Source organism: Trichosurus vulpecula, chromosome 3 (assembly GCF_011100635.1).
Source record: "Trichosurus vulpecula isolate mTriVul1 chromosome 3, mTriVul1.pri, whole genome shotgun sequence".
In the NCBI taxonomy this organism is placed as follows: Eukaryota; Metazoa; Chordata; class Mammalia; order Diprotodontia; family Phalangeridae; genus Trichosurus; species Trichosurus vulpecula.
Window position 1 is genome coordinate 421,723,913 of NC_050575.1, and position 19,042 is coordinate 421,742,954.

The 19,042-nt window shown below is 42.8% G+C and overlaps 1 pseudogene; it reads right to left on the reverse strand.

Moving 5' to 3' along the window:
* Window positions 1-15,158: 15,158 nt before the first annotated feature.
* On the reverse strand, window positions 15,159-16,237 carry LOC118842800 (annotated as a pseudogene).
* Window positions 16,238-19,042: the final 2,805 nt, after the last annotated feature.

Genomic DNA, 19,042 nt, shown 5'->3' on the forward strand with positions numbered 1-19,042 from the left:
TGCTGTCTGACCAAGTCCTAAGCAGTCCGCAGCACCTGCTTTACCTGCCTTCACGGACGTTGGTACAAATTCTTCTCATCCTATGCTTGAGATGCATAGCAGAGAAAAGCTCCATGCATTAATCTTGGAATCTGAAAAGTTTTGGTCAACATAACCTAGGTCCTGTGTTAAGCATTAAACAAATCTTGTCTCTGAGCAACAGGTCTGGTTTCTCAGCCACCGAGGGCTAAGTTCAAACAGTGCCCTTAAGTTTTCCCATACTTCGTGATGGTAGTAGAGGGAGAGGCTGGAAGTACAATAGGAATCAGGAAGTATTCTGATTCCCCTACTGTGACTGTGAGTTGGGGGAGGGGGAGATATAACAGAAAGCATAGGCAGCATGCAGTGTCAGTAGGAAGAAAGGTCTCTGTGAGTTCAAGAAGATCAGAGTCAATAAACATTAATTAAGCCTCTACTATGTGCCAGGCACAGTACTAAGTACTGGGCACACAAAGAAAAGCATCAGACAATCCCTACCAGCAAGAAGCCTATAATCTAATGGTGGAAACGACACCTAAAAAGAAGCTGAATGGGGTGGGAAATGATCTGAGGAGATGTGAGTTAAAGCTGAATTCATCTTGCTTCAATGATTTCTCCACTGTTAAGAATCACCCATTTTCAAGCTGCCATTGTACAAGCCCTTCTCCAAATCCACAAATGACCATGACTCTTATCCAATTCATTACAAGCCCAGCCTACCCCCACCCCATCTACCTGCCCCTTTCCATTGGGTGTACCCTCTGGGATGCCTAGTCCACAATTAACCTTCCTTTAATCTTAAACCTCTTCCTTTATCATTCTTTTTTCATCATTTCACAGCCAGCTGACTTTAGACACTTATGAGCTGTGTGACCCTGGGCAAGTCACTTAACCCTGTTTGCCTCAGTTTCCTCATTTGTAAAATGAGATAGAGAAGGATATGGCAAATTACTACAGTATCTTCACCAAGAAAACGCGAAATAGGGTCACAAAGAGTTGGACAGCAACACAATAACAGAATATTTAAGATCAAAGAAAGAAACAGTGAGGACAAACATAGGCGAATGTGGACAAACATGGATATAGAAAGATGGCCACCTGAGGGAGGACGAATCTCCAAGGAGAAGTTAAAAAAGGCTGACTATGGAGTCAAGAAGGGACTTCTAATAATCAAGAGCTGTGTTTGCCTTTGGCCACACAAGTTCTCTATGCATGTTCATTGTCATCTATGTCTAAATTTATTCTCACACTTCTCATGGATTCCAGTGTACTTGTGGGAAAATGGATCCTGGGATTTTGGGAGGATATTTTCTACCAACTATTCTCACCATCTTATCACAATAAAATACCCTTTCTTAAAGCAAATTGAGTCTGACTGATGTATTCTGGCACTTGTATGTATACTTATGGGGGCTACTGTACAACAGAACTAGAAACTCACCCCTTAGGTACATCCTGAGAAGCCTTAGAGTAGTAGCAGCTACACTTGGGCATTTTCGGGTGGGATCTAGGGGAATGATGCAAGAGAGGGTTTTCCATGGACATTGGGATAGACAAAAAGGCACAGAAACCACGGTCCCTGCCCTCGTGGAGCTTATCTAATAATTCTTGCACTGAACACATTTATCCTACTATATCTTATTCAATACTTCAAAAGATCTGTGATTTCATTAGCATGTTAACTTTCTTCATCAAGGCAGTTAGAAACATGAGATCACAGATCCACAGCTGGAAGGGACCTTGGAAGACAATTGTTTCAGATGAGGAAGCTGAGACCCAGAAACTTTAAAGGATTGTCCAAGGTCATACAAGTGTTAATTTTAAGGGTAGGCTCAAAATCCCCACATAGTTTCTAGTAGATGACCTTGAGATGCTGTGGTCAGACAAAAGAAAATCCATCCTCTGCCTGCCAGACCTTTGGAGATACAACTTCTCTACATAATTGTGCTCAAATAAAATTCTCTGACATTGTTTTTAGAGACCAATTAGGATCACAGATTGGCGCTCAGCTTCATATTTTCAGTGTGAGTCACCGTGTAAATATTCCTGGCAATTTTGGTATGAATGCTTCTTAATTGATGTATACCTTCCATTTGATCTCATTTCTTTTCATTAAAATAGCATTATACTCATGACAAGCATGAAAAGTAAGACTACATGTGAAAATTAAAATGACCTACATAGTTACTTGATTTCAGGATGTTAATCACGTTTCCTTTAAGTCTTCTTTTCACCAGTTAAACACCTCTCATTCTTCCCCAATACTAAGATCATATGGCTTTCAGTCTTCTCACCAACCTAATCTCCCTTCTCCAGACAGACTCTAGTTGGTCAATGTCCCAGTGAAACTGATTGTATCAAATGAGTTTTCCATAGTGCTAGAGTGTTTGCAGGGTTCCTTTCTCAGTCCTGAGAGCCAAATATTTTCCTTGTCAATTTAGAGATTGGTGTCACTTTGTGCCTGGTCTATACAGGTCCCCTTTGAGAATCACTAGCTTCTTTCCAGCATCAGCTCAAGGGCCACCTCCTATATCAGGCCATTTGGGATTTCTACCTCTTCCCCACTATTACTGGTCTCTCCCTCCCAAAATTACTGAAATTATTTACTTGTCTTTGCACATGCTATAGCATCTGAGAGGCAAGTGATTCTTTGAGGCTGAGGGCTGTTTTTGTATGCTTTGGCCCAGAAGTCAGGCAGATTTGAGTTCAAATCCTGAGATGCTTATTACTTGTGTGACCTTGAGGAAATTGCTTAACTTCTCTTAGCCTCAGTTTCTTCATCTATGCAATGGGGATAACTTCATCTATAAAATGGGGATAGCATTTAACTCAAGAAGTTGTTATGAAAATCAAATGAAATAATATTTGTCAGATGCTTTTCAAACATTAAAGGATCTTCTTCTTCTTCTTCTCCTCTTCTTCTTCTCCTTCTCCTCCTCCTTCTCCTCTGAGGGGGAGTAAGGTTAACAGAAACAGATTCAGGAAAAAAAGAAGAAAAAACACTTGCTAACAATGGAAGCTGTCCAAAGGTATTACTTTAGAAGGTTGTGGGTCTTCACTAGAGGTCTTCAAAAAATAAGCTGAAAACTCATTTGTTGAGTATCAATTAGAGGGATTCTTGTTTTATAGAAAAATACTTTGTGAACTTTTCAAGTGCTATATCAATGCTAGCTATGTTGTGAGTACTTCTTGTTTTTCCAGTTCTGATATCCTGTAATTCTGAGCAACCTGGCAGATCTGAATCTTTGCAGATTTGTGTCTGAATTGTTAGGATGATTTTCCTGACATCCAGCCTATATTTATTGCTTTTCAACTTCTGACCCTTGCTTCTTTCTGTCTTCTGGGGCCCCAAAGAATAAGTCGAATCCCTCTTCAAATTCTCGATACTAGCTATCCCGTTTCCCTTGAGCCATCTCTTCAGAATAAACATGTCAAGTTCTTTCAAGGGATCTTATATGACATGGGTCTTCATCATTTTGGTCATTCTCCCCCCAAGATATTCTCCTGCTTATCGATGTCCTTCTCTAAACCAAAATACCTAGGGCTAAACATGATGCTACAGATGTTGTTTTACCAGAGCCAAGGACAATGGCTCCTTATATCTCCTTATATATGGAAACTCAGTCTCAGCTTGGGAGGCAGCAGAGTCCCCAGAGTCGTCACTCCCTAATTCATCCATCTGACACAGGGTTGAGATCTCCACCAATGGGGATCAGGCAGCTCAGGGCCCTAATTGTGCTTGACTATTTGCAGATCTTATTTATTATTTTAATTCTAAACAATAACTGTTGGTATAGATTTTCCATATAATAAATAAGGGACGGAATCTGTTTTGAAACATGTGGAAACCAACCAGTTTTGACATTAACTCAGCCCTGAGTTGATTGGTTTAGGGGGAAATATCTTTTCTAATAGAAATGGCAGTGTCAGCCCAACATCTTGGGCATAAGAAAACATATTGCAAGTCAGTCCAATCTAACAAGCAACTACTAAGGATCTACTAGGTAGCAGGATCTGTACTATGTATTGGGGATACAGAGACAAAAAGTAAGACCTCACCTACTGTCAAGAAGGTTACTCTTTATTGGTGGAAGCCAAAGTACACATAGATAAATACATGCAAAATATATGCAAAGAAATTTTAAGGGGAGAAAAACTGGAAAGAACTAAGAAGTAGGAATGGGATGAATCAAGAAATGCATTATGTAGGACATGGCACCTGAGCCATGCCTTAAAGAAAGATAGAGATTCTATGAGGACAGGAAGGATATTTGTGGTGTAAGGGACATGCTGTGCTTGTATCAGCAAGGCAGACCAAGTGCTTGTGTAGGATTTGCCTATTCTGATGGCTTTCATAGTTCCAGGAAGACCTCATAGAGATCCATGGGGGAAAAATCTGACAGTAGAGTTTAGCTAGAGAAAATAAGATCAGAGAAATAGAAGTAGAAGCAACTCCCAGAAGCCATCTGACCTAAGTCCCTCACTTTATATGAGGAAACTGTGACCCATGGAGGCAGAGGGATTTGTCCAAGGTCACATAGGTAGTAATTAATGGCAGGGGTGAGCTTCCCACTCAGGTCCTCTGAACCTAGAGCCAGTGATTTTTCCAGCAGAGATGGCCCTCCCCATATTTGCCGTACTTTACTCAGGATCTTTTCAGCTTCCGGGGGATGGAGTGGCAGACAAAGAACATTGTGCTTGAAGTAAGGACACCTAGATATAAAACTTTTCCCCTACATTTCCTAGCTGTATAACTTTGGAAAAGTCCCTTCACTTCTCTGGACTGGTTTTAGTTTACTCCTTTGTCTTTATCAAGGGCATTAGGACTGTAGCTTGAAGGATTGGCACTTGTGGCCACTCAGCTGACCTAGGATAAGAGGGAAGGGGAGAAGGAGGAGGGGAGGGAGTGTTACTCTATGTTTTGTATATGATAATCCATGTCCAGGTGTTTTTCATTAGAATGGAAGCTCCTTGGGGATAGAGACTTGTCCATTTTTGCTTTTGTATTCTATAACCTGGAACAGAGCCTAACATGGTTTGGTATTCAATAAATACTTGTCAAATCAAATTGTTCTCAGCCCTTTACTGGTTATGTATTGTTGAATAGGCCCACTTAGTCTCTCTGAGCCTCAGTTTTTTCCACTGTAAAATGGGTGTGGGATTATTTTCACTACCCACCCCAAAGGGCCATTGTGAGGAAAATACTTTGCAAACCCTAAAGAGTCACAGAAAAGGCAGTGTGGGATATGGAAAGACAGTTGAATTGAGTCAGATGACATGGGTTTAAATCCTAGCTTTATTCCTCTGTGACCAGGGGCCAACTTTTTCCCCTCTTGGGCCCCTGTTTCTTCATTTGTATAGTGAAGAGGATTGATCCAGATGAATGTCATATTGCCCTACAAAATGGAAAGTGAACTTATGTCCCATTGTCCATGGCTGTTATCAACCCAATGCCAGCTTTGCTTCACCTTGCAGTGCGATGGCTACATGATGCTCTCTTAGCCTCATACACCTGGAGCCTTGTAGGGATTGCCCTGGAAGGCTAGATCTAGCCTAAGGCCCTACTATCCCTCTCCCAAAGTGGGTGTTTGAACTGTACACCTGCTGTATTCTATCTGCTATACTCCCTATGGAAACTCAAACAGACTTTTAATTAGGCTCTGGGAAGCACTATAGAGATTACCTCAAGAGAAGGAATTGCACCTTACACAGGATGTCGGGAAATTGGCAGCACGCACTTGCTGTCAGTCAACAGCCAAAGGATTCCCTAATTGCTCACCTGTCAAAATACAGTCATGCAGCTAAAAGTTTCCCCATCACTTCAAGAAAATCCCTAAAGAAAGAGAATGAGTCCATTTTTTTTTATTCCAGAAGCTCAGGAAAATAGACAGAATGCTAAATTATTGAGCTGTTAATTCCATTTTGCAATCCTAAAGTCCATACAGAAAAGATTTTCTTGCCCCAGCTCAGTGTGCATTAGCATATTTTTCAGGTACCTCCAAAAATGAAGCTTTCTTTCTGTTCTCTCTGTTATAATTTGCTGAAATCCAGCTTATTTTTCAAAGTTCACCTCAAATATCACCTTTTCCCTGAAGTCTTCCCTGATCTCTGCCTCCTGGCTTCCCCTGTGTCTGAAATGAACTCTCAAGAATCTTAGCATCATGGCTTAGAGCCTGAAAGGACATCAGAAGCCATTGAATCTAAGACTTTACATAGGACAGACGAAGTGGCTGGTCCAGGCCCACACACCTTTTAAGTATACCCAGCTGTAGTTAGTCACTAGTACTGGGAGAATGCATAGGAGCTTGTGAAAACACACAAGCAACAGTCAGAGGTGTTGCAGACACTTGAGTTTTGTAGTAGGGGTGCCTTTTTGGCTAAAGGTTGGAGTGCATGGTCTCTGAGGTTCCACTAAAGCTAGTATCCTGTAAAGTGAAAACAGGGGGGCCAGCTAGGTGGTGCAGGTGGAAGGACAAGCCTGGAGTAGTGAAGATTCATCTTCCTGAGTTGAAATCTGGTCTTAGAATGCTATTCAAGTCACTTAACCTTGTTTTCTTCAGTTTCCTCAACTGTAAAATGAGCGAGAGAAGGAAATTGCAAACCATTTCTGTATCTCTACCAAGAAAAGCCCAAATTGGGTCATGGAAATTCAGACACAATTGAAAAAACTGAACAACAAAAAGAAAAAAAAAACAAACAAAAACCCCAAAGCATGTTAAAGAAAAGAGGATAGGGAGAAAGAAAGGAGGGAAGGAGGAAAGAAGGAAAAAAGAAGGAAATAAAGAAATAAAGAAGGGAGGAAGGGAGGAAAGAAACAAAGGAAGCAAAAAAGGAAGGAAGGAAGGAGGGAGGAAGGAGGAAGGAAGGAAGGAAGGAAAGAAGAAAGGAAGGAAGGAAAGAAGGAAGGAAGGAAAGAAAGAAGGAAGACGTAACAGGGCTAGAGATTAGAGTATAGAACCTGTAAAGAGGAAGACCTTGGTTCAATTCCTACGTCTGAAACTTCCTGGCTATGTGACGGTCAAATGGGGATAATTATATCACCTACCTTTCAGGGTTGTTCTGAGGCTCCAAATTTCAGTATTTTTGGTGGGGTCTCCTTTAGCAAATTGTTGACTCACTTTTCATGATTTTCTTGCATCATTCTTATTTCTCTTCCCAATTTTTCCTCTACTTCTCTTACTTGATTTTCCAAATCTTTTTTGAGCTCTTCCATGGCCTGAGACCAATTCAAAATTTTCTTGAAGGTTTATGATGTAGGATCTTTGACTTCATTGACTTCTTCTGGATGTATGTTTTGATCTTCTTTGTCACCAAAGAAAGATTCTATAATCTGAGTCCTTTTACACTGCCTGGTTATTTCCCCTGCCAATTCCTTGACTTTTGAGCTCTTTGCAGGGTATGACTGCTTTCATAGTGGAGAAGGCTATGTCCCACGTTCAGGGGGTTTGAACTGCTGTTTTCAGAGCTATTTTATTCCGAGGCAGTGTGATCCTCCTCTCCTGGCCTGCGCTCTGGTCTGTGACTGATCTCAAGCACTCCTTTCTGCTGTGTAATTACCAGAAGGACTCCCTGTCCACATCCACCGAAAGCTCTGCCACCCCAGCACTCCTCCTCCCCCAAGGACCACCAACCAGGACTGCAACCCAGATCCAAGCAGGGTAAAGCAAGACAACATGGCTGAGGCTCAAAACTAAGTAAAAAGGATTGAAATTCTCTGGCTGATTGGTGGTTGATAGCTATTTCAAGTGTGTGCTTTATTTAAACACTATAAATATCACTAGACCTCAATTTTAGTCCTGGATCTGTTACCAAGTAAACAGTTGACCTTGATTAAGTCATTTTCCTTCTCTAGCCCTGATTTACCTCATCTGTAAAATAAGAGAATTGACTGGATAATCTCCAAAATCCCTCCTACCTCTGACCTTCTATCTCTATGTCTAATTCAATCTGCCTTCTTGCTTTTCCTGTTCATGACATTCCATTCCTGACTCTGTGACTTTGAACAGGCTGTCTCATATGCCTGGAATGCTGTCCCTCCTTACCTGTTCCAGGCTTCCTTCAATGCTCAGCTGTTTCCATCTCCAGAGGAAATCTACTTTGATTCCCGACACTAGTGCAGTCTCCTTTCTCCTCCAATGATCATATGTATATCTCTATTTTCATGTTGTCTCCTCCTTTCTCCCCTCCCCTGGAGAGTGTAAGCTCCTTGAAGGCAGGAGCTACTGTATTCCACTGGGCCTATCATATAACCTGGCCCATAGCAGGGTTGTTTGTTGAGTAATTGAATTAGGCGTTTAAGACATGCTTATTAGATATAAATGGAAAGAATTACAACAAGACAATTGAAATGGAATGCTGGGAAGTTGTCATGAAGAAGCTTGAGCCCAGAGAAGAGATATAAGAAGGGATTTCCTCCACTTCTTTGTAGAGGTGGAGGCCTATGGGTGTAGAACACTGTGTAGAATGTCAGACTTTTTCAATGTTTCTTTCTGCTCAACTGTTTTTCTTCTTCTTTTTTCATTATTATAAGGAATGGCTCTCCAGAAGGTGGAGACAGAGGGAGGTACATTGGGAAATATAAAAAGAAAAAATATCAATAAAATTTGAAAAAAAAAGGATTAGACTGAGTTGGATGAGAATCATATCCATGATGGATTTTACATTAATTTCTGGCTGTTGGAGGGAATTGTAGAACAGAAAAAGAAGGATGAAGGATCAGTGTCAAATGCCTTGTTCCTTCCCTGCTCCCCACTGTAGACTTGACACTGTGCAAAGACTGCAGAGGAGAAGAAACCAAGCCTGCCAGCTGATGATGGTTGAGGGTAACCAAGGTGACATCCCAGCAGAATGAGGCTCCTCCTTGCTGGCCCTGCCTTACCACGGAAGGAGCCCAGCCATCTGTTGGCTAATGGTTGTTTTCATCTCTGCATGCCCTTCTTCCTGGCTTGTTCATTTTAGTGCCTTGGCAGCACTATGGAGACTCAAACTATAATCCAGATGTAGGCAAGAATGGGATGAGGGTGAGCCCATTAAGGGCCTCATTTCACCTGGACAGTTCAGTTTGGAGGCATCAGGGAAATTAATGAGATTCCTCCACAAAGAGAAAATGAGCTTGGCTGAACTGTTAATCACCTGTATGAGACTTAACCTCAGGAACCTGATCAGCCTGCACACTGGAAATGCTTAACTGAAATAGTTTAGCCAAAACTTGCTACCTTAAGGGCTAAATGAGGGGGCAAAATTGTCTACAAGGCTGTATCTCAGCACCCACAGATTCCAGCTCATTATGCACCTGTCTGGGATACTTCTAGACTCAGGAGAAGTTTTCTGCTCACCTCAAAGCTTGGCCTCAGCTCATGAGACCTCATGCTGGCATAGAGACCAGGATATGGAAGTGCAAAGGCTTGTAAGTTTCTCTAGAGCACCAGGGCTAGCTTTTAGTATCTAGCAGGAGAGTGGAAAGATGATTAGGCTTGGAATCAGACCACCTACCCCTGTGCCACTGACCACCTGTGTCATCCCAGGCAAGGTACTCTTTTGGCCTCAGGTTTCATATCTGTAAAGTGGACCTCTAAGGTCCTTTCCTGCTCCACATTTATGATCAATCCTATGATCTTATGACTGGGAAGCTACCTATGTGGAGCAATTGGGGGAGCCTTCATTTGACCCCAAATATCTTTCTTCGAAGTTCAGTGGAAATTCATCCTATGTGATACCTTTCCTGATTCTCCCAGCTGATAGTGCCTCCTTCCACCAGAATTACTTGTATTTATTTTGTCTCTAGTTATATGGATGGGAACATGTTGTTTTTCCAATAGAATATAGATCCTTGGGGGCAGAGTCTGTTTCCTTATCTTGAACAGTGCCTGACACATATCAATTATTCAGTCAACAAACACTGCCCCTAGTATGTCTCGGGGTCTGGGAATGCAGAGGAGAAAGGTAAACTTTAATACTTGTTCTCCAGAATACAGCCCTGATGTTTAGTTACACTCTTAGCTAGCTGGTACCAGGACAACAAATACTGTACACTCTACCACTACACACATGTGGGAGAGGAATTTGATTTGGTTTTGATTTTTGGCTTCAAAGTATAGAGCCAGGAGCAATGTATGGAAGAAATTATGTTGTTGTTTAGTCATTTCAGTCATATCTGACTCTTCATGACCCTGTTTGGGGTTTTCTTAGCAAAGATCCTAGATTGGTTGGCTATTTCCTTCTCCATCTCATTTCACAAATGAAGAAACTGAGGCAAACAGAATGAAGTGACTTGCCCAAGGTTACACAGCTAGGGCTGTGACTGTATTTGAATGCAAGTCTTTCTGGCTCTAAGACTGATACTCTATCCATTGTACCACCTTCCTGCAGCTATGGGAGAACTAATGAGGCAAATTTCGTCTCAGAATGAGGAGATGGTTCCTAACAACGAAATCAGAGGACCTGGGTTCTAATCCTAGATTGGCTACTTACTACTAGTGTGACCTTGGGCAAGTCACAACATCTCTGTACCTCAGTTACTACAAATGTAAAATGAAGGGGTTATTCTAGATGCCCTCTTTCAGTTCTAGATCTATGGTCCTATGTATAGGCAGGGTCTGAGACTAGGTAGGATAGCCTTCTGGTTTGGGGTAGACTGGTGGAGGTTGTGCACCACTAGTGGGGAGCAGGTGCAGAGGGAGCAGCAGGATGATGTCTGCAGGAGATATTAGTCACTTGCAGGATCTGAGTTGTGAGATAATCCTATGGCTATGTACGTTGGCTATATGGGTTCCCTCTGCATGTGCCTTCCCTCTATGTGCTCTCTACATGTGGCCTCTCTTCCTACTGATGATATATATATTTGTGGAAGAGGTGTCTCATGGGTCTATGCGGGGAGTGCTCTATTCTTACTCCTCTAATGAGGTCAGGTATAGAGATCTGGACTGGCCCTATACTTTCCTTACCGTAAGGGGCTCCCAGTAAGGAATTTTCTCTGCCAAGGAAAGTGGTCACCTTACTTGTAATGTATAGTCTTAGAGAGCACTGAACGTTGAATTAATTTTTGCAGAATCATGCAGTCAGTATGTGTCAGAGTTGAGACTTAAAGCTAGGTCTTCTTCATTCTGAGGACAGTTCTTTAGCTACTATGTTGTTTAAATGAAATGCCTTTGGTTTGAATTAATTATGCACCATGGTTTACTATGAAAAGTAAATGGCTAGATGGGGGCTCAAGAGTGGAGTCAGAGTAGGGTTAGAGTGGAGATGGGCCCATACAGTACCTTGAACCTGTGGTAAATTTATTTGGCTGGGAGGTACATATCTAGATGGGGAAGACAATTCATGTACTACATTTCTACCCATCTCTGCCTAGTGAAGTCTTCCAAGGCCCATATGCTCTGTGAAGCCTACCCTGATTCCCTGGTTTCCAGGGACTCAGTGGCTAGAGCATTGGGCCTGGAGTCAGGAAGACCTGAGTTCAAATCTAGGCCTAGACACTTACCAGCTGTGTGACCCTGGGCAAGTCACTTTACCCTGTTTGCCTCAGTTTCCTCATCTGTAAAATGGGCTGGAGAAGAAATGGCAAACCGCTCCAGTATCTTTGCCAAGAAAACCCAAAATGGGGTCACAAAGAGTTGGACACGACTGAAACAACTGAAAGCAACAGCAATGGGCCCAGTAATAGCCATTCCTATCTAGGACTTCCTTTGTATGAACCTCTAATGCCCTCAGCTTCTGTTTGGTCTTGTGGGTTTTATGTTAGCACCATATTCCCCTATTAGATGGTAAGCTTCCTCCAAATGACCACTTCTCATTGATCCTTGTATCTCCCCTAGGGCCTAGCACTGGGCTCTTCATAATACAGTTGTTCAACAAATGCTTATTAGAATGAATTTTAGAAGCACAGGAAAAAGAGAAGAAAAAAGAAACACTTCATAACAAGGCACCACAGACCTGTCCATCCAATTTTTCATTTACTATTGTAAAGGGATTAAAACAACAGAACAAAATCACCATCCTCCAAACCTAATAAAACAATGTGTTCATCTGCATAGACAAACACTGAAAAGAATAAAAAATCACTGTAAACACAATTGGCCTCCTTTGTACCACTAACATCTCAGCTAAGGCTGGAAGGAGAAATGTTTTTATGAGGTATAAAAACAACTGAGCCCTCAGGGTGGGAGGGGGAGTGATACAGGAGGCCGTCAGACCACAGATCTCCTTTATTCCAGGAGAAGGGATGATCCGATCCTGGACCCTACAGGGATGGGGAGGGTGAGGAAGGCCTGGGAGAGGGTTTCCATGGCAATAGGACCCTGGCGATGGCAGTTGCCTCCTTTGGGCCCTTAAGGTAGGACCTGAGATGAGATGGAGGAGGGGAACCATCATGGTGAAGAAGTGATTCATTACCCATCCCCTCCCTAAGTCCTCATAGAGGAAGCTTTTAGCCTGAATGTTGACACCCTTGGGGAAAGTTCTGTCTGTCTCATATCTGTTATGACTCCAATCTTACCAAGTCATGACGAATCGGAATTGCTTGCCACTCACTTAGCATATGTGCTATCTATTCAAGGCAACACTATGCAATGGAAAAAGCTGTAAATGTGACATTAGCAGCTTGAGGTTCAACTGGGATCTCCTGCCTGCTAGCTTGGGAGATTGAGCAAGTGACCTAACTCCTGGGAGACTCAGTTTCTGCCTGTGCAAAATGAGTAGAATGTTAACTGCATTAACCATGTGAGGAGAATGATTTGTAAACTGGGTATTCACTTTTACTTTAATGAATTCAGCATACCTTTTAAAGCAATGGTTGTATGCTCAGAGTTGTACGCTCACTGGAGACCTAAAAACAGACTTTTGTAAAATGTAAAGCATATAGGTAAATAACTCACTTTTTACATATACTTTTGAGCCGTAACAATTACAGTAAAAGGGCAGCATCTCACTATCTACTATGTCTTTAAGAAAAAGAAAGACAGTTCCTACTTTTGAGGATTTTACAGTTTATTGAGGGAAGACATCACACTAAAGGAAGCTGGAAAGGGGAGTACAGACACCAGGGGCTACCTGGCATGGAGTCATCATGTTCCCTGGAGTTCAATCAAGCAGAGAGTTGACTAGAAAGTCCAGATCCCAGCTATCTATAAATAAAAGCTTTGGGAGGAATTTAGTTGTCTACCCTCCATTCCTGCAATCAGAGGGGTGAGGATGCTGAGGGATGTGGGAAGGGCTCCAGTATCCAAAGCTTAGTCAGTCAGCTATTCATGATGGTACTGCAGATGATCAGCTTATCTTGGGAGGGGCATCATTTTGAAGTTTAGACCAAACAGATCCTAAGTGGTAAATGGAGAGATAAATGGGAGAGGGTGATAAAATGAGATAATCTCTAACTGTCCTCCCATCTTGTGGTCACTTTACACACCAAGTGTGTTATGCCTAGTTCCATGGCTGAGGCAATGCACTGGTCTGGAGGAGAAAGGGCTTGGCTTAAAGTGATAAAGAGATGGGTTCAAGTTTTGTCTCACTTCCTGGCTGTGTGATCCTAGGCAAGTAACTTATCTTCCCTGAGACTTAGCTTCTGAGAAATGGCAATGGCCAAGATAGCACCTGTCCTACAGGGTTGTTTTAAGTATAAAATGAGATCACGAACATAAAGTGCTTCACTAATTTTTGACTTAGATAACTATGCATAGATAGCATTATAACCCTAAGTCAGCCAAGAGTAACCAAGTTTCCTCACCTCAAACATGTCAGAAAAATAGTGAGTTGACGATGATGATCTGTCCTGAGAAGAGCACTGGAGCTGGAGTTAAGAAGACGAGCTCAAATCCTGCCTTATACACTTACTAATTTTGTGACCTGAAAAGTTGCTCATCCCCTCTCAGTCTTAGCTTCCACATTTGTCAATGGAAATAATAACAGGACCTGCCTCCCAGAGCTGTTGTGAGGATCAAACGAGCTTATCAGTGCAATACACTTCACAAATATTAAAGCACTATATAAATGACGTTGTTTTGTTGTTACTGTTATTATTATTCCCAGACTTGACTCTGGGAAAGCACCCTCTTCCTCATCCCATGGATACCTCAGCACAGATCTCACTGCTAATGGCAATCGATCAGCAAGGTGCCCCCTCCCCACGTCCCCTGTGAGGCACTTGGCTGGAACTGAGGGAAATTTGCATTGACAGGTATTTCAGGAAGTTAGTTTGGGGGAGGGGTACTGCTGAAGAGGGAAGAACCTGGAAGAAAGCCACTGGTGCCACTGGCTCACATTAGCATTCCAATCTAGTACTGATCCTGCAGCAAAATCGCCAAGCTGTAGTTTCCACTTGAACTTCTGTCTGCTGCCTTTTCAAACTCAATCTGCTTTGGGGCTAATTGTTTTTGATTACTGCACTCATTTGGGCAGTCCATCATTGGGGCCTCAAAGGATGCTGCAGATGAGGCCACGAGGGAGTCGAGGGAGTCAGGGCAGTCGGCAGAATGCTTTTTGAAATCTCACACATTAATGAGTCTCTGTCAGAGAGATGCTCTGCGGTTGCCCCTAAGCCCATGGGTGACACACAACCTGGATGTGATGGGTGGAAGGAATCATGCCTGGGATACTTCCCTCTCTTCCTTCCTTTGGGGGCTTGGTTTCCTCAGTTCTTATTGAGTACCATGGCCATTTGAATGTTTCATTTCAGCACAATGCATCTGAATTGGCTTATTATTATTTTGGACTAGACCTATGATTTCATTAATGAAAGGAATTCCCAATGAGGAAATTCCCTTGACTAATGCAAATTGGCATCTGTTCTGAAATTTATAGTCTTAATGAGGGGCATGGAGGCACCCAGAGGTTAAGGGGTGTGCCAAGGGACACCCAGCCAATGTGCCTCAGAGGTGACAGTTGAACCCAAATTGTCCATCTGTCATTACACCATGTGCACTTTTATTTTGATTACCTCAATTACCTACTATGTAGCATGGAGTAGTAGAAAAGGTTCAAGATTTGAATAATATGGTCACAGAATTAGAGCTGGAATGGACTTTAGGGACAGTTTAGTCCACTCCCTCTCATTTTACATAGGGAACTGACTTACCCAAGGTCATACAGGTGGTAAGTCTCAGAGGTAAAATTTTTTTTTTCAAAAGGCAGAAATTAAGGTCTTTATTTCAAAATCTTTGAGTCATGGTTGACCCCTTTACCTGAGTGCCAATGGTCACTTGCCACACTTCGTACCAAGTTGTCTGTGTATCCAGCAAAGAGAGTCTGGCCATCAGCAGACCAGGCTAAGGAGGTGGACTGGGGAGGCTCGGCCTTGCTGCTGGTGCTCTGGTGCTGATCACTTCTTGCTTAAGCTCATCCACAATGATTTTGCCCTCTAGGTCCCAGATCTTGATGCTGGGCCCAGTGGCAGCACAGAGCCAGTAGCGATTGGGGCTGAAGCAGAGAGCATTGATTATGTCATCAGCATCCAGAGTATAGAGGTGCTTACCCTCATTGAGGTCCCACAGCATGGCCTGACCATCCTTGCCTCCAGAGGCACAGAGAGAGCCATCAGGAGAAACTGTAACTGTGTTTAGGTAGCCTGTGTGGCCAATGTGGTTTGTCTTCAGCTTGCAGTTGGCCAAGTTCCAGACCTTGACCAGCTTGTCCCAGCCACAGGAGACAATGATGGGGTTGCTGCTGTTGGGTAAAAAACGGACACAAGACACCCACTCTGAGTGGCTGTCATCCTGCACAGTGTATTTACAGACACCCAGGGTGTTCCACAGCTTGATAGTCTTATCCCGGGAACCAGAGACAATCTGGCAGGTTGTCAGAAGAGAAGGCTACACTCAGCACATCCTTGGTGTGACCAACAAAGTGCCTGGTGGTAGTGCCAGTCGTGAGATCCCACAGCCTTAGTGGAGCCTGAGAGTGCAAACTGGCCATCCGAGGAAATGACCACATCACTAACAAAATGGGAGTGACCCCTGAGGGCATGCTGGGGGATCCCATAGTTTGTCTCATCTCTGGTAAGTTTCCACATGATAATGGTCTTATCTCTGGAGGCTGACAGGATCATGTCGGGGAACTGGGGAGTCGTGGCGATCTGGGTCACCCAGCCATTGTGGCCTTTCAGGGTACCCCGAAGGGTCATCTGTTCTGTCATGATGACGAGACCTCGGTGGATCGCTCCAGGAGGAAGGATGGATCCAGATTGCACGGAGAGAGAGCGACCCTCCCTCACGCGAGCAGCCCAGCAAGAAAAGAGCTCAGAGGTAAAATTTGAACCTAGGTCTTCTGATTCCAGATCTACTCTTCCAGTCTTGGGACTTATTGCTTATGTGATCTTAGGCAATTAACCTCTAAGAACTGGTTTTCTTATCAAATGAATGAACTGCACTTGATGACCTCTAAGATCCCTTCCAAGGTATGGGGACTACAAAGACAAAAATGAAGACATTCCTGACCTAGAAGAGCTCACATTCTATGGGGAAGATACAATACAGCTATCTGTATCTATCTATCTATCTATCTATCTATCTATCTATCTATCTATCTATCTATCTATCTATCACATAAATACAGCCAAGGTAATTTGAGGAGGGAAAGAACCCTAATGAGTAGGGAATCAGAGAAAGCTTCATGAAAGGAGTGATAGCACAGCTGAGTTGTGAAGGGCACTAGGGATTCTGAGAGGAAATGAGGAAGGAATTCATTCCATGCAAAGGGATCTTAGTGCAAATTCAGGGAGGTGGGAGATAACATTTCAAGTTTTGTTAACAGCTAGAGAAGAATTCGTATTGGCTGGACCAGGCTATGCATGGCTGGGAATAGTATGAAATTAGGCTGGGAGGATGGGTAGAAGCTAAGTAATGTAGGACCTTAAAAAACCAGGCTGAGAAATTTATAGTTGATCTTTGAGCCAGCTAAGGTGTCTGAACAAGAAAGTGATGTGGTCAGATTTGTGCCTTAGGAAAATTATTTAGGCAGCTGGGTGGAGGAGATATCTGAGAGGGGAGAAATTGGAGACAGTATTTAGGGTGTGAATAATGGGAATTAGTGTGGGTCAATGATAAGGGGCCATTATATGACACCATTATGATTCTTTAAAACCAAAAAAAAATTCAGTGATTTATACAGATATTTAAAGTTTTTAGAAGTAATACTAGTTCGAATGATGTAGTTGACCTTCACTCAGGTCTTAATCTGATACTTCCTCATAGGATAGAGGATTTCCAAAGGCTTGTTTCAGCAATCTAGCTAGCAGCTGTTGTGGGGGTAAAAGACCAACACAAGCCCAACAACAAGAATGCTACCAGCACACTGCAAAAGCACAGGTTCTTTTGATCTGCTTTAGTAAGGAAAGCAATGTTAAGGGGTGACAAGCTTACTTTAATTCAGCATACAAATATCATTCACTTAGTTCAGAGGAAAAAAACCAGCACCTTGAACTTCAGAGCAAAATTCAAACAAAGTACAAAAATCGACAGATAGACCTTGTCTGATTCAAATTCCAATACATAGTTACCAGAGTTTAACAAAGTCCCAACATCCAGGTTATGAGCTGGAGGGCTCTTAGCTACAGCTGCCTGGAGTCTACACATCAGCAAGTGCTACCAAGAGTGAGAGCCCTCTGCAAATGGCTCTGTCTTCTCTTATAGCACTTCAGACATCATCAAATGTCATCTGAATGACCAGAACTTGGGCTCCTATGATTGGTTCTTGAGTTAGCACCTCCCCTTAGAACCCTGGAAGGTTCATACCTACATAGGTTTAGCACCTAATAGGGGTTAGAGCCTGGGGCTTAGCACCTAGTAAGACTCAATGAAATACACTGAATTACTCAAAGGAAACAAAAGCCAAACTCTTCAAGGGCACTTGGTTGAACTAAGTGCTAAGGGCCCATTTTGCTTACCAGCACAAGGCTGTGGCAGAAGAACACAAAACTTGCCTAGCAAGAAAGTCCAGAGACCACCTTTAGGACTACATTTGTGCAACAGTGCCTAGCCATTCATCCTCACCACTTTCTTTCCCATTCTCTTCTTCACACCCTCTCCTTCATCAGGGTTTCTGTAAGGAAAGCATTTTTCAAAACTTAAAAAAAATGCCTGCAACTCTCTAAGACTATTGCTCACTGATCTGTATCAGTCGAGGGAGGTTACATGCTGGGAGTTCCTTATACTGATGAAGATACACAACACAGACCTGTGAGTTGTTATTAAAGGCATGTTGGAGTTGGAGTCTGCATGGATCAAAGAAGCACCACAGCCCTAAAGTCACAGAACATAAAAGTCCAGCCATAAGTCCTTTCCCGAGTCATTAGCTCTTGCTCCCTCTTGAAGTTATTTTCCATGACTTTGGAAGTATCCACTTATCTAGGTGCACATTGTTACTGCCAGTAGAAATGGGCACCCTTTGAGTGCAGGGACTGTGGAATTTTTGTCTTTGTATCCTTAGTACCTAGCACATAGAAAGTATTTAATAAAATTTTGAGGAATTGAATCAAAGAATCTAGGACCCTATATCCTATCCAGCCACCTACCTGGGGCATTGTGCCATCTGCCCTGTTGGTTCTTCCCTTCTTCCTACCTTGAAAGACACCTTTAGGTTCTAAAACTCCAGAGAGCACCCCCAATCCCCCACCCCTCCCCACACACTTCCTCTTTGGGAGAATCAGTCCACTCAGTTAAGAAATTGCACACTGGGGCTAACTGGTGAATGAACGCAAGATCAGCCAGCCTACAATAGCTGACTGGTCTCAGATTGTGGTTCACAGCCCATATGGTCATGCACCCCAGGCATCTTGTCATCTTTCCTCCATTGCATTCTCCCAATTTCTATTTCTTGTTCTATGAATCCTAATCAAATCAATATCACCATTGCTTCTGGAAAAGTTAAGCCTCAATTTCCCTATAGATCTATTCACCATCACTTTCAAGCCCAGGTGACCATAGGATTTAGATCTTGAAAGAATCCATAGCATCATTTGGTTCAACACTTTCTTTTATGATTGAGAGAACTGAGACCTGATGAGAAATAGAGATAATAAATTTAGAGCTTAATGATC